General features: G+C 31.0%; 1 long non-coding RNA gene across 1 annotated transcript; it reads right to left on the reverse strand.

Moving 5' to 3' along the window:
- Positions 1 to 2,347: 2,347 nt before the first annotated feature.
- Positions 2,348 to 7,704, reverse strand: LOC140010795 (uncharacterized). The gene is made up of 2 exons (XR_011817941.1): positions 6,551 to 7,704; positions 2,348 to 2,542 (listed from the first exon to the last, which is right to left on the reverse strand). It is a non-coding gene; the product is annotated as an uncharacterized lncRNA (long non-coding RNA).
- Positions 7,705 to 12,953: the final 5,249 nt, after the last annotated feature.

Genomic DNA, 12,953 nt, shown 5'->3' on the forward strand with positions numbered 1-12,953 from the left:
CACAAAAGTAGCCATTACAAAATAAAACAACAAAAGTTGACATTGTGCAACAAATATTAGCGACACTTTCTGTGACGGTATGTTCTACTGCAAATATATTTGCGACATTTTTTTTGTACTACAAAAAAATCCTTTACTAGCCAAAGACCTTTTGATAAAAGGTTTTGCAAGACCTTTTGAACCCCTATAACATTTTCAAAAAGAAAATGATGAACTTTTCAAATAAACAAATGTAAAATCGTTAAGTCAATTATATTATGAATTCCAAATAGAGTTTCACTATCAAAATTGCTGTTAGGTAATAAGCAAGACAATGTTGTACTTTGACATATTAAGACTACCGCATTGAGCATCAAACTTAGTAAAGAGATTAAATTTATGTTACTTGTCCAATTAATGGTGAAGTGTTTAAACAACATAAAGATGAATTAACATGATGTACTCACGTAATTGTTGAGCTGAAAAACAAAGCTTGAGAGATTGTCATGCCTAAAGTTCTTGGGAAGGAGCTCTGCAGTGAACTTGTTTTTTGTCCGAAATTGTGAAACTTGTACTGTTTGGACTCCAAGATATGATGGAGTTAGTTTCTGGATCTTCAACCACGTCGAATGTCTTCGTCAGAAAAGGAGGTGTAGTTGACCTTATTGTTAGTCTCCTCGGTAATGGACCGATACCCCTAGTGTTACCACCATAGCCACTAGCTCCTCCTCCATCGCCATTATCACCGCCAGTATCATCAATGGCCTTTCTTTTGCCTTCCATTTGTACTTCAAATGCAACACTGTCTTTAGCCTAAGTGAACCTTCTTGACTTCAACAGCCTTTAAAAAGATTAAAAAGCACAATGACCATGCATGCAATGGATTAACCAGATGAAAGAAATGCTGAATTTGTAATCTTGACAAAGTAATAATTACTTGATTTTGCCTATATTTGAGGACAAGATTGTTCAAGTTTTTTCAAGTTATTGGATTAGTATTCAGATGATGCCACCTACATAAAGAGTAACACTGGTTATTTTGGTTTGCTCATTTAGTTGTTGCCTTAATGAGATTTTGATCAATCACCACAAATTTAATCATCCCTTGAGATTCTTTTTTAGTTGTCCATGCCAAGGAGACAATGCACATGCAATTTGCATGTATTCTTTATGTAAAACTATTACTTTTACTTTTTGGATTGTAGATCCTAACCTTCCATCTCGATGAATAATAAATGAAGTTGAGTTTACATTTTAAAATACTTGAAGGCTATCAGATCATGGTACAATAGTTGTCCTTTCTTTGGTTATTATTTCATTTTGAGCAATTTGGTTGACATATGGGGCATTTTAAGTTATTCCACAAAATTAAACTTTTATGATACATTAACAATAAAATATCATACATTATCTCATCACAAGTCAACGTCACAAATTTCATCACATCACATTAAAAAAATGAAAAAGAAAAAATAGCATGGATTTTAAAAATTCACTTCCAATACAAAAAATTCATCTATTTCAAATGCTTGGCTTCAAAAGTGTGGTTGGCTTCCGCAATTATATCTCTCAAAAATATCCTCACATATCAATCTCTTGCAATAAGTTTCTCAATCTGCAAGTTAAATTAATGAAGTACATTAGCAAAAAAGATAATTTAGGTAACGTTATAAGAAGTCAGATAATGCAGATGGTTAAGATAACAGATGAGAGGAAATAATGCAATCAGTAGAAACTTCTTATCTTAGCAACCCATGGATTTCCGGACAATGGAACATAAGCATTCAATCCATAAATCTATTACAGCTATAAGACGAACTACAAGTTAGCTTCCATTTAACTCTTTTTAACCTCTTTGCTTGTTGCAAGATAAAGAAATAATACAGAAAAATTGTTCAAAAATCTGAACTGTCAATATCTGTTCTATTATTTGACATTTTTTCGATCTTTTTTGTTGAATATTTGATTGATCAAGTTTGGAATGCTTGTTAGTTTTGTAGTCACCAGTTCAGTAAGTCAAATAAGACAAGTACTGGTGTATAAACCACATAATCATGATATGCAAGTGATAAAATAAGAACTACAAATTATACCTACTAAAAAAAGGATAAGCAGGACAGCCATAACCAGTTCAGATTGTTAATTGCCCAATCTGAATCAATAAGAAGCCTCTCAAATACATCACGACTTTTTTCCTGATGCACATACTGTCAGAACAAGCATGTCAGAGAATAAAATAGTAAGGACAAACTGTATGTGACGACCTCACCTCCCCCTAAGGTGCACCAAAGGGTTTGGCGAACCGCCTGCCCGACTCTTGTCAGGATTCACTCACTCGTATCTCACGCATACATCCATAGACTAGAAATAACATCGCAATTCAAACTTATAATATACATTGATGCACAAATCCAGACACAAAGCCTCCATACATCCAAGTACTTCAAAGTACATACAATCCAAGTACAAAGCATCCTAAGCGAATGATAGCGCGAGTACAAATCAAAAGTCAAAACAACTAGTCTAAACTAGTCTGTACAAGTCTCATGCCTCGTTCGTACCCCTGTAAGGAAAATAAAATTAAAGGAGTGAGCTAAAACTCAGTAAAGTTTCAAATATCAAATTGTCCATCAAATAAAATAACAGTGGCATAATGGCGAAATAGCGAGCAAAACAAGTCAAGAAATGAGTAACAACATGTCATATAGCTAAACACGAAATTTTTTTGCATTTCACATACAGTTGCTCATACATCGGCTCCATCATAGTTTGATCAATTTGTAATTGATACTCCGTCAACTTTCAAGTAAGAGACTAGTCCAGTAGAATACCACTTAACTCCAATCTCCGTCCACCGATCAAACCCCTTACAGGGCCCGAACTCCATAATAAACACTGGTGGTAATACTCGAGTATACCGATTAGTCAAGAAGATATAACTCCACTCGACATTACTAACTACCCAGGGTTCGTTATCTAATCGATCAGACCCTTACCGGCTCGACTCGACTAACTAGGCATAGGGTTTCCGAAATTTCAGACAAAATACAATTCATAGATACAATTCATAAGCATGTATAGCAATTCAATTGCAATCGATGAACGAGAACAAATCACATTAGGACAAGTGCGATAAAATACACCCTTACCCCATCAATTCACTTATAGATATATCATATAATCACATTGGTCAAATATAGGACACAAATGTCAAGTTCAATTAGATATTTTGAAGCACTCACTAAAATGTAGTGCTTCAGTGATCCCGTCTGGGTTGTACTCCGGGTTTGGAGTCCAAATCTGCGATAAAACTTTGTTTAAGAACTTTGAAAAGCAACTAAAGTTCGAAACTTAAACGTTTCGTTCAATAAGAATCAAGTAATTGAAATTAGTTTGGAGAATATTCATGAAACACTTGCTCGCTTTTCAAATTGGGACATTTTATAGCAATTATACTTGAAAATACCATTTGAGTTGAAAGAACGAGGAAAACATTTTTTTAGTAGTCATTATTTCATTTCCCAAGGGTACAAGTTCGGCTAAATTCTAACTTATATATCTCGATAAAAAAAAACGTGAATATCCTAGATGGTTCAAGTGGTATTCGCTCTCAAGCCTTACTCAAGTCGCAAGTTTTTCTACCTAGTCCTCAAGCGTAAATTTGGACAGCACGCTCTTTATATTTACCTATTTTTCAGCAATTTATGACTTTATTCATTTTCTCAATCAGTTTCAAAGTCACACGCAAAATAATCTCACTTCAATAGTCATTCAATAGGCTCAAAGTCATACAAGTACCAAACCAAACTAGGAACATGTGCGGAAATGAAGTTTGAGTCAAGAAACAAAAGACAGATTTGACGTTGTTTTGCGTAACTGACACAATTGAGATTACGCTTATCAGATTGGTGTGCAATTTATACTATTTCAAAGTTAAAACAAAGGCCAACAACTTTGATGAATATCACTCAGTCCAGTTCGTAGTGTAGCTAGGTCAAAATTTCAATGTACAAAGCCAGAATCTCACAAACAGGTTAGCTAACCGCACTATGGTTAAACGACAATAACTCAAGCTACCAAAGTTCGATTGAGGCGTTTTCAGGGGCGTTGGAAAACTAAGACAACTTTTGTGTTTTGGCCCAATGTTAAGTCAGTACGCATCAGAGTGAACAGACGCGGTCAGATTGGTGAAATGTCAAAACTGTCCCTCAAGTTCTACCTACGGCGGTCAGGGGTATTTTTATCTTTTTACATGCTATAGTACTTGGATTGAGCTGAAATTTAACAGATAGCTATAAAACATCATTCTCTACAATTTTCATGTTTTATACTAAGTCTAATTCGGCCTCCAACCTAGTCAAACCGAACCAGTCAGAACAGGGGAAGTGAAAAACTAAAATCTGAAATTTGGGGTTTCAAAGGGAAATCTCTTCATTTCTTGCTTAAATCACTACCACAACCTCTTATACAAGCTTGCTATACCATATACCATCCAAATAATAGAAATTTCAAGTGAACCATTCAAAATCCTAACTCAAAATTCATCACTACAATCATCCAACATCACATGAATTAAGCATCACAAGCAAGATTACAAGTCACTACTCAACTTAGACAAGACTAAGGGAAATAAATGTGATGGTCAGCCCATATACCTTTCAAAGACGCTTATAAAAGTTATCCACCACCTCCTCTTATAAACCTCTTGCACATCAAGTTTTCCAAGTGCTCAAAGAAGAATTTAATCAATTTAGAATCTTGTTTTTTCCACTCAAATGGCTCAAACTCAAGATGAATTGAAGTTATTTTCTCTTTCTCTTTCTCTCTCTTGCTCACGGCTGGTAGGAAGAAAATGAGGAGAAATTGTGTGTTTTGTGATAATAAATATGGAGGAAAATTAGTTAGGCAAGAATCCATGGATGGCCGCCACTTGTCGCCACCAAAATCCATCTCAATTTTTTTTTCTTTTCCTTATATTTTTGGGTCAACATTTTTGGCCAAGAGAACTGAGGATGAGGGAGATATTTTGCAATAATATCAAGGATATGTAATGGTAGGAAAGTGGTAGTCAAGTGAGGGGTTCAATCGGTAGTGAGCGATACCCGTCGGTTCGGGGCCGATTTTTCTTAAATCGCGTATACTAGGGTTTTAACTTATAATTCACTAACTTATTATTATCACTTCTAATCACATACTTAATATCATCTAAAACTCACTCTTAATCACCAAATTTGATCCACACTCCGTACCGGATAGTCATATTACGGATAGGCGTAAAAACCCTAATTCGCACTATCTTGAAAACAAAAGGGAAAACTCTGAATTCCATGTTCATTTACACTTATTGTGGGGTGATTGAGTAGTAAGGTTATTATAAAGTAATATTTCTCAAATAAAAGGGAATTTTTAAGAAAAATATAAGAAATTTGCACGTCCTCACACTGTATCTCCACTTGAGGTTGAAGACTATAACCATATCTCCACGAGTTAGAAAACAAGCAACATAATGCCATATAAATCCATGATAAACATAAATTAGCATTCGGGAAATGATATAAAAGCATAAATGTAAACACTTCTAACAAAATTTCAATAGTAAATTAGGAAAATCATTCTTAAGATACTGAACTTAAGTCTAGAACATAATATACCAAACTAACGAGACAATAACAACAGAAAATAAGCGGTTAATCTTGTTGTAATTTCATTTTGAGATTTTTTATTAGTTTCCAAGTGCTCTTGCTTAAAATTGAAACAATTATCAAATGCACATTGCTAAATGCTAAAAATGCCATCTTATATCGTCAACTTGCAGGTCCTACATGTGTAAATAGATTTTCTTTCTATGCTCTTTAATCATAGAAATAGATTTATGCCTTTTTATTTGTTTGAGAAAAATAATCCATTTAGATTGCTGTAGATAAAAATCCAATGCCATCAACAAGCGCTTACACTTTTAACATATCGTTCTATCTAGGAAGTCAATTATTCCACTTTTAAATCTTAACAACTAAATTAGGCTCCAACATGTAAATCAAAATTTGTTAGGTACCTCAAGTTCCATTTTAATAGAAAATGATGCCTTTATTAGGTGGACACAACTAAATCAATATCAACTTTTTGGTCAGGTCACTGCAAAGCCAATAAATTCCACAACATGCAAATCTAGCCCAACTAGCTTGACTAACAAAGTGCAGTCCTTGACACAACTAAGTAAAAACAGGCAAAAAAGAAATGGGCCTTGAATTCTAGATGCAGAAACACCACAAGGCAACAGTAAAGTATGAAATTGTGAAAGAGCATAATATCAAAACTCTATAGCAAGTCATAGCTCTTACAATACAAGAAAAGTAATAGTAACATTAAAAAAAATATTAGACTAAATATATATCTTTTGTAGATGGTATTAGAATGGCAATACTAAGGTGAGATGAGTATTAGATCAGGATAAATATTTTAATGTCGTAAGTCATTCCCAAATATCTGAAATTCATAAATAAGTATGCAAGAGACAAATCAATTTCTGGAATGGAGGAGATGGATATCTAATGAAATTCTCAAAGAAAATTACCTTGAATTAGGATCAAAATAGATCAAAGAAATCCTTATCTTACACATCCGAATTCTTTGAACCTACAAAGCAAAGATAAAATCAAAATGATTTTCATGATATGAAACTTCAAGAACTTTGTTAAACCATCTAAAGAAAAGTTATTCATTACATATACCAGACTTCTGTTCATATTTTGCATATACATGGCTTATTTGGGGATAAGTAGTCTAATAAAAGCCATTTCACATATTAACCTGGGTAGGAGAAACACAAACATATTACCAAGTGAAAAAAAATTAGGATTGCAAAGACAATTGTCTAAATGCGCTATTACATAGGCCTCTAATCTCTTAATATGATCCTAGACAAAAACTTGCACACTATTGTCAGATTTTGGATACTATTAAACTACATAGACCCTATGTAAATACTCATAGCCAAACAAAGTAAACGAGAGATGGAAGACAAAAGGCGAAAGAGAAAATTCTTCGAACCCAAAAACAGTAGACAAAATTTTAAGACAAATTTTGTTTCACTCAGTTTATAAATCAAAAGATGGAGCTAAAACAATAGAAAAGAAAATCAAAGATTAAAAAAGGACCAAAATTAATCCAGCTTTGTCGTGAACTAAATAATTAAACAATTCCAAACCAGTAACTTATCACTTGAATCTAAGTTCACATAAGTAGTCAAAATCCAAATATTACCTCAGAGGTAGTTCAGAAGATAGTGTTCATTTCGGGACTTGAATGAAGAACGAAAGAAGGAAATGGTGCATGCGTTCCTATAGAAGACGGCATCGTCTTTCGAAGAAATGTGAGAATGATACTACAACTACTTCTACTCTTCTCGTCAATTAAATCCAAACAATTTCTTGCTATTGAATGAAACATGCTTTTAAATCAATCTGCACAATGATTAGTAATCATTCAACAAGCAATCAACCAATAAATTCTAATTTTTGATAGAGAGATAGAGAGATTAGTGTTGTAGATATGCATAGATTAGGGTTGATGATAGGAAATTCATAACAAAGGCATTGAGTTGTTAAGAGAGGAATTGAATTCAAAATAGTAGTAATTCATAGATTAGGTTTTTGGATGGTAGAGAGAAAAAGAGGAAACTTCTTAGATTTGGGGAAGACGGAAACGAATGGGAATATTTTCTCAAATAAAGACCTTTTGATATATAATGATACAATTGATCAAGGAGTTTTCAATATATGGTAAGAAAAAAATAAAAAATAAAGGGTACAAATTTTTGGGTGCGTCTTTTTTGCTTTTTGCTTTAAAAAATGACGTGATTTCAGCCATCTAATTGTCAACATTTACTAATGTGCCACAACCTCACCAAAATAAACCCAATATATGGTGAAATCTGGGCGAAATTGGAGTTGCGCTGCTGATTTGGGGCAGAATCACTATGTGCCTCATCAAAAGTGCTGCAACTGACCATATTTGTTATAGTGGATAATTCAAGCGGTAACAAATTGATTACTTATATTTATCAAGATCATAATGTTGCTATTTTTTAGTCTATAGGTTTTGATGGTTATGACAAATTTTATGAATAGACATGTAGAATTTTATACTTTTTATATAGGTTAAAATATCGTAGACGGGTGCTCCACTTTGAACTTATGAGAAGTATATTTAGATACATCAAAGAAATCATCGGCTTCCATAAAAGGGCAAAAGAATAAATTCATTGCAAGGCTAATTATTAGAGTAAAGTTTCTTACAAAAGTCTTGTCCGAAATAAGGTCCAAAGATTGCAATTCAAAATCTGCAACAAAAGTGGCGAGGAGAAGTGTTAAGATATGCCAATCATCCTATAGATTTTATTAGATTCTATTTAGCATTAGAATAATTTAGTTAGTAGTTAAATAAATCTTGTTATTATGATATTTATTAACCAAAGATTGTGTTAATTTGTTAACAAATATTTTAGTTAAGATTTGCTGAGTAGGAGATTATGTTATCAAGTAGTTTTGTTGAGATTTTTTAAAGAATTGTTTGTCAGAATGAATAACATAAGCTCATTTTCAGTTTCAATGCAAGTCTTTTGTGAGCCATTTTTTCAATATTAAGGTATTATTTCTTAGTTTATACTCTAAAAAATCAACAATGTTTGAAGTTTTCCTTTTATCCTTATAATCAAAAGTAAAATACTACAATCCTGTCCAGAAAAAAAAATTTGTTTAGACTTATTACAAATTACAAATTATGTTAGTAACAACCAAATACTATGAATAACTATCTAAAAAAATTATTATAATTTTTATTTTAGGTTTAATCTCAAGTTGCCCCTCATAATATAGGTTCAGCAACAAGTTGTTCCCTATAATTCAAAACCTTACAAATTACCCCTTATAATCAATTGGTCAAAAATGTAGGTTAAATTTTTGTGCATGTAAGATATGAAAGGATAGTCATGCTCTTCCATACATAATACTTTGATAGTTTTCTCCTTAATAAATTACATTATTATATTTTTTTTTATAAAGAATTCTGTAATGATTAAGAAATGATAATACAATAGCAGGTGTAAATAATTACAAAAATTACAGAAATTATTTTTACTTGATAAATTTTTAGTTACTTATGCTATATAAGTGTTTTTCACAACAAAATATTAATATATTTGAATATAAAAAAAATGAAAGTGAAATACTTCTTATGAGTATGCAATTTCCATTTTTTGTTATTCGTGGAAATCAAATATATATATATGTGTGTGTGTGTGTGTGTGTGTAATTTGGTGTTATTTAACGACCCTTACTTTGGACACTTGATCTGACGCTTGCCTGACTTTTGTTGATAGTAAAACTAAAATTAAAATCATTAATACTTTTGTAAATATCATATTAATACAAATTAAACTCCAATTAAACTTATGAAATCAACCAAGTATATTAGTTAGAAATTACTATTTTATAACATGGCTTACATAAAATTCAAATGATATTGTGTCACATAAATTAATATACTATTTTTTTTGAAAAAATATTCAATTTTTAGCTATAACTTCTTATCATAATAAATGGAAATCAAGTATTTATATATTTTTCTTTATCTGTCCTTCTTAATAATTCCTGTTAGTCTATTGGTATTCTCTTATGAAATTTTTTTTGACTATCATGAATTATCATAAGAAAGTAAAACATTATTTAATAAAAATAATTTACATAAATTTACTTATTGCATGTACATTTATGTCATCATTTTCTACACATCACCATCATCTATAAAGGATAAAACTATCAAAATATTGAATGCCTTTTTAAAACTTTTATACACTAAAAAGCCAACCCATGTGTTTGACCATTTGGTCGTGAGGGTGAGCGTTTAAGATTATATGGGGTAATTCCATTATGCAATCTGTTATCCAACCCATATTACAAGAGGATAATTTGTCATTAAACCTTTACTTTATTACATCTTATCATAGATCACTATTAGATTTTGCCACTCATAACATTTGGGTATTTATCTAGTAATTTCGAAATGCTAAAAGGTTCTTTTTTATCTTCTTGAATAATTAAACTTTTTAATCTTTCTAAATATTTTTTTTAACTATTGGATCATTAATTTTTTCTGTTATATCTAACAAAAATTCTTTATCTTCTTTTTTGGTTATAACATTTATATATTTAGAACAATTACAATTTTCGTTACTTTCTGAACTAGTTATATCATTATAAAAGTCATCTTCTGAACTTTGGTCTTTTTCATTTATTAGTAGATTTATTAATTTATTTTTAATCTCTTCTTCTTCTGCACAAATTTCAATAATTTTTTCTTTTAGATTGCATGTGTTCGCTTTATGGCCTATTTTTCCACATTTATAACAAACAATTTTCTTTTTAATAAATTTTCTCTTCTCTTCTGGTTTGTTTTCTTCAGATCTTTTATATCTTAATTTCTTATTATATTTTTTAATTTTCTTTTTGTATGTAGATGGTGATTTAATTCTTTTAATTCCAAATGCATCACAAAATGATCCTACTTCTTTTGTTTTTGAACCATATTTTATTTGAAGTCTTAATTCTGAACATAACAGTAATCCTTCCTTTTTTACAAAAGCAAATAATTGTCCAAAAGTAATATTTTCGAATGAAATAACCTCTGTTCCCATTTTCTTTGTAAATTATCCATTATTCTTTGTGAAAATAAACTTGGTAATCTTGTAATAAATCTTTCTTTCCAAAATGAAGCATTACAATCTGGTCTTCTTAATACATTAGTTAAAAACATATCTTTATACCATCTAAAGTCTGATAATGTTGGACATCTTAAATTTGTTAAAAATGTTTTATTAGAATTTAATTCTTCTTTTGGATTTTCTATAAAATATATTACTATGGTTACAATTAAAAATTCTGCAGCATCTGATTGAATTTGAATGTTTCCTTGATCATCTTCAATTTCTTGCGTATGATCTAATATTGATAATTTATCTTGAAGTGTTGGAGCATTATCCCACCAATTTTTTAATTGTCCCGTAAATCCTGAAACTAATAATGTTGCAATATTTCTTTCTTGAATATTTTTAATTTTATAAGCTAATCTAGCCATTCCCATTTCTTGCAGATTATTTAATACTTCGTATTCTGCTTTACCGTCTATATTCCATTCATAAATTGAATCTCCATCATATTTAGTAGTACGAAATTTTGATCTTTCTTCATATTGAATATCTGGAGGACTAGGTCTTGAATAATAATTTCTAGTACTTATTATTTTCCAATCTTTGTTACTATTTTTATTATAAACTCTTTTTCTTCTTATTTTATTTATTTGATTGTCTTCTTTTCCTACGAATTGTTCTTCTATTGGTAAGATCATATCTTCTTTATTTTCTGAACTTATTGATTCTTCAGATGAATTCTCTTCTTCTATTATTTTTTCTAATGTATTTATTTTTAGAGTTTGGGGTGCAGTTAAATTTTGCAATGATTGAGATATTCTGTTTAATATATTATCTGTATTATTTATTTTTTGATTATTAATATTTTGGATTAACTCTTGTTCTTTTTCTCTTGTTAAACTTCTAGGTTGAAAATGAGGTGCTGAAATATCATTAGGGAATTTAGATTCTGGGTTTTTTAGTGTATCTATTTTTGTATTTAATACTTCCATATGTTGAGAAATTGTATGAAGAATTTGATTTGTATAATTATTTTGTTGATAAATTTTTTTAATATCTTCTAAATTTATAGTGTTATTTGTACATTCAGCTTCTCTACCCTTTTTACTTGAAATCTAACTAATTCTTTTGACTCTATTATCATTTTGTTTTAAAATGATAACTAAAATCTATAGAAGAATCCCCTTTGCATAATTACTTTCTATTTTAAATTTGCTAATTTATGCATTTATGTTTGCATATTTAATTAAAATTTTACTGAAATCATTGGTAAGACTTTGATGCCTTATTAGACCGTTGGTAAGTCCAAAATAGGATGTTCCCGGCATAGTGCTCAGTTGTTCCTGATTAGATAAAACTTTAAATAAATATAAAACATGGCTGCATTTCTTAGACAATTAAAAATAGGATCTAATTCAAAGCAAGATAATATAGTACAAAGTCATGAATATCATATGCCTGTTAATAATTCAGACTGGACAATTCTAGAAGAAAAAATAGAACATATTTATAGAATAGATCCTTTAGATTTCAAAACAGACTTATCAGTTAAAACACATGAAAAAACAATATCTATTCAAGAAAAATATGTGACGCCCCACTTCTCCCTAAAGCGAACCAAAGGGTATCCGCGGGACGTCTGCCCAACTCTCGCCAGGACTCATTACATTCCACAATTCACAAACTCGGAATACCTCAATAATACTTCAAATAACTTCAATACATAATAAAAGTACTCCAAAATATCTCACACTTACAATTAATCAGCTCTCAAGCTTAATACATCTCAAAAGAATATTTACTACAGCCATCTGCTGTAATACAATTTAAAATCTTCAAAAGAAGGCAATCTAGTACTATTCACGTGCACTCTTGGTCTCGAACCCTATTAAAAAAATCCAAAACGTGGGATGAGCTACACAGCCCAGTGAGGTTCCAAAACACTCTAGCAGTTCTAATAAATCAAGTAATTGAGCATACTGCATGTATGGTTCAAGGTTGCACATTGACATATTAATATGAGACAATAATCATTGTACAAGTAATTTGAGCATATCACAGGTATGGCACATTTGCATGAAACGGTTATCATTATGTAAAATAAACACACATTGAAGGATACGGTGTTCCAGTGAAACCATGTCGGTCATCTACACCTTATAACTTCCGGATCCCCACGGTACTGTCTGGCCATCGCCTTATCCTTTCAGTGGTAGTACTGATCCAGTCAAGAATAGAATTCCAGTACGAGTAGTGAAGGAACTGACTCTTA

Source organism: Coffea arabica, chromosome 7c (genome assembly GCF_036785885.1).
Source record: "Coffea arabica cultivar ET-39 chromosome 7c, Coffea Arabica ET-39 HiFi, whole genome shotgun sequence".
NCBI lineage: Eukaryota > Viridiplantae > Streptophyta > Magnoliopsida > Gentianales > Rubiaceae > Coffea > Coffea arabica.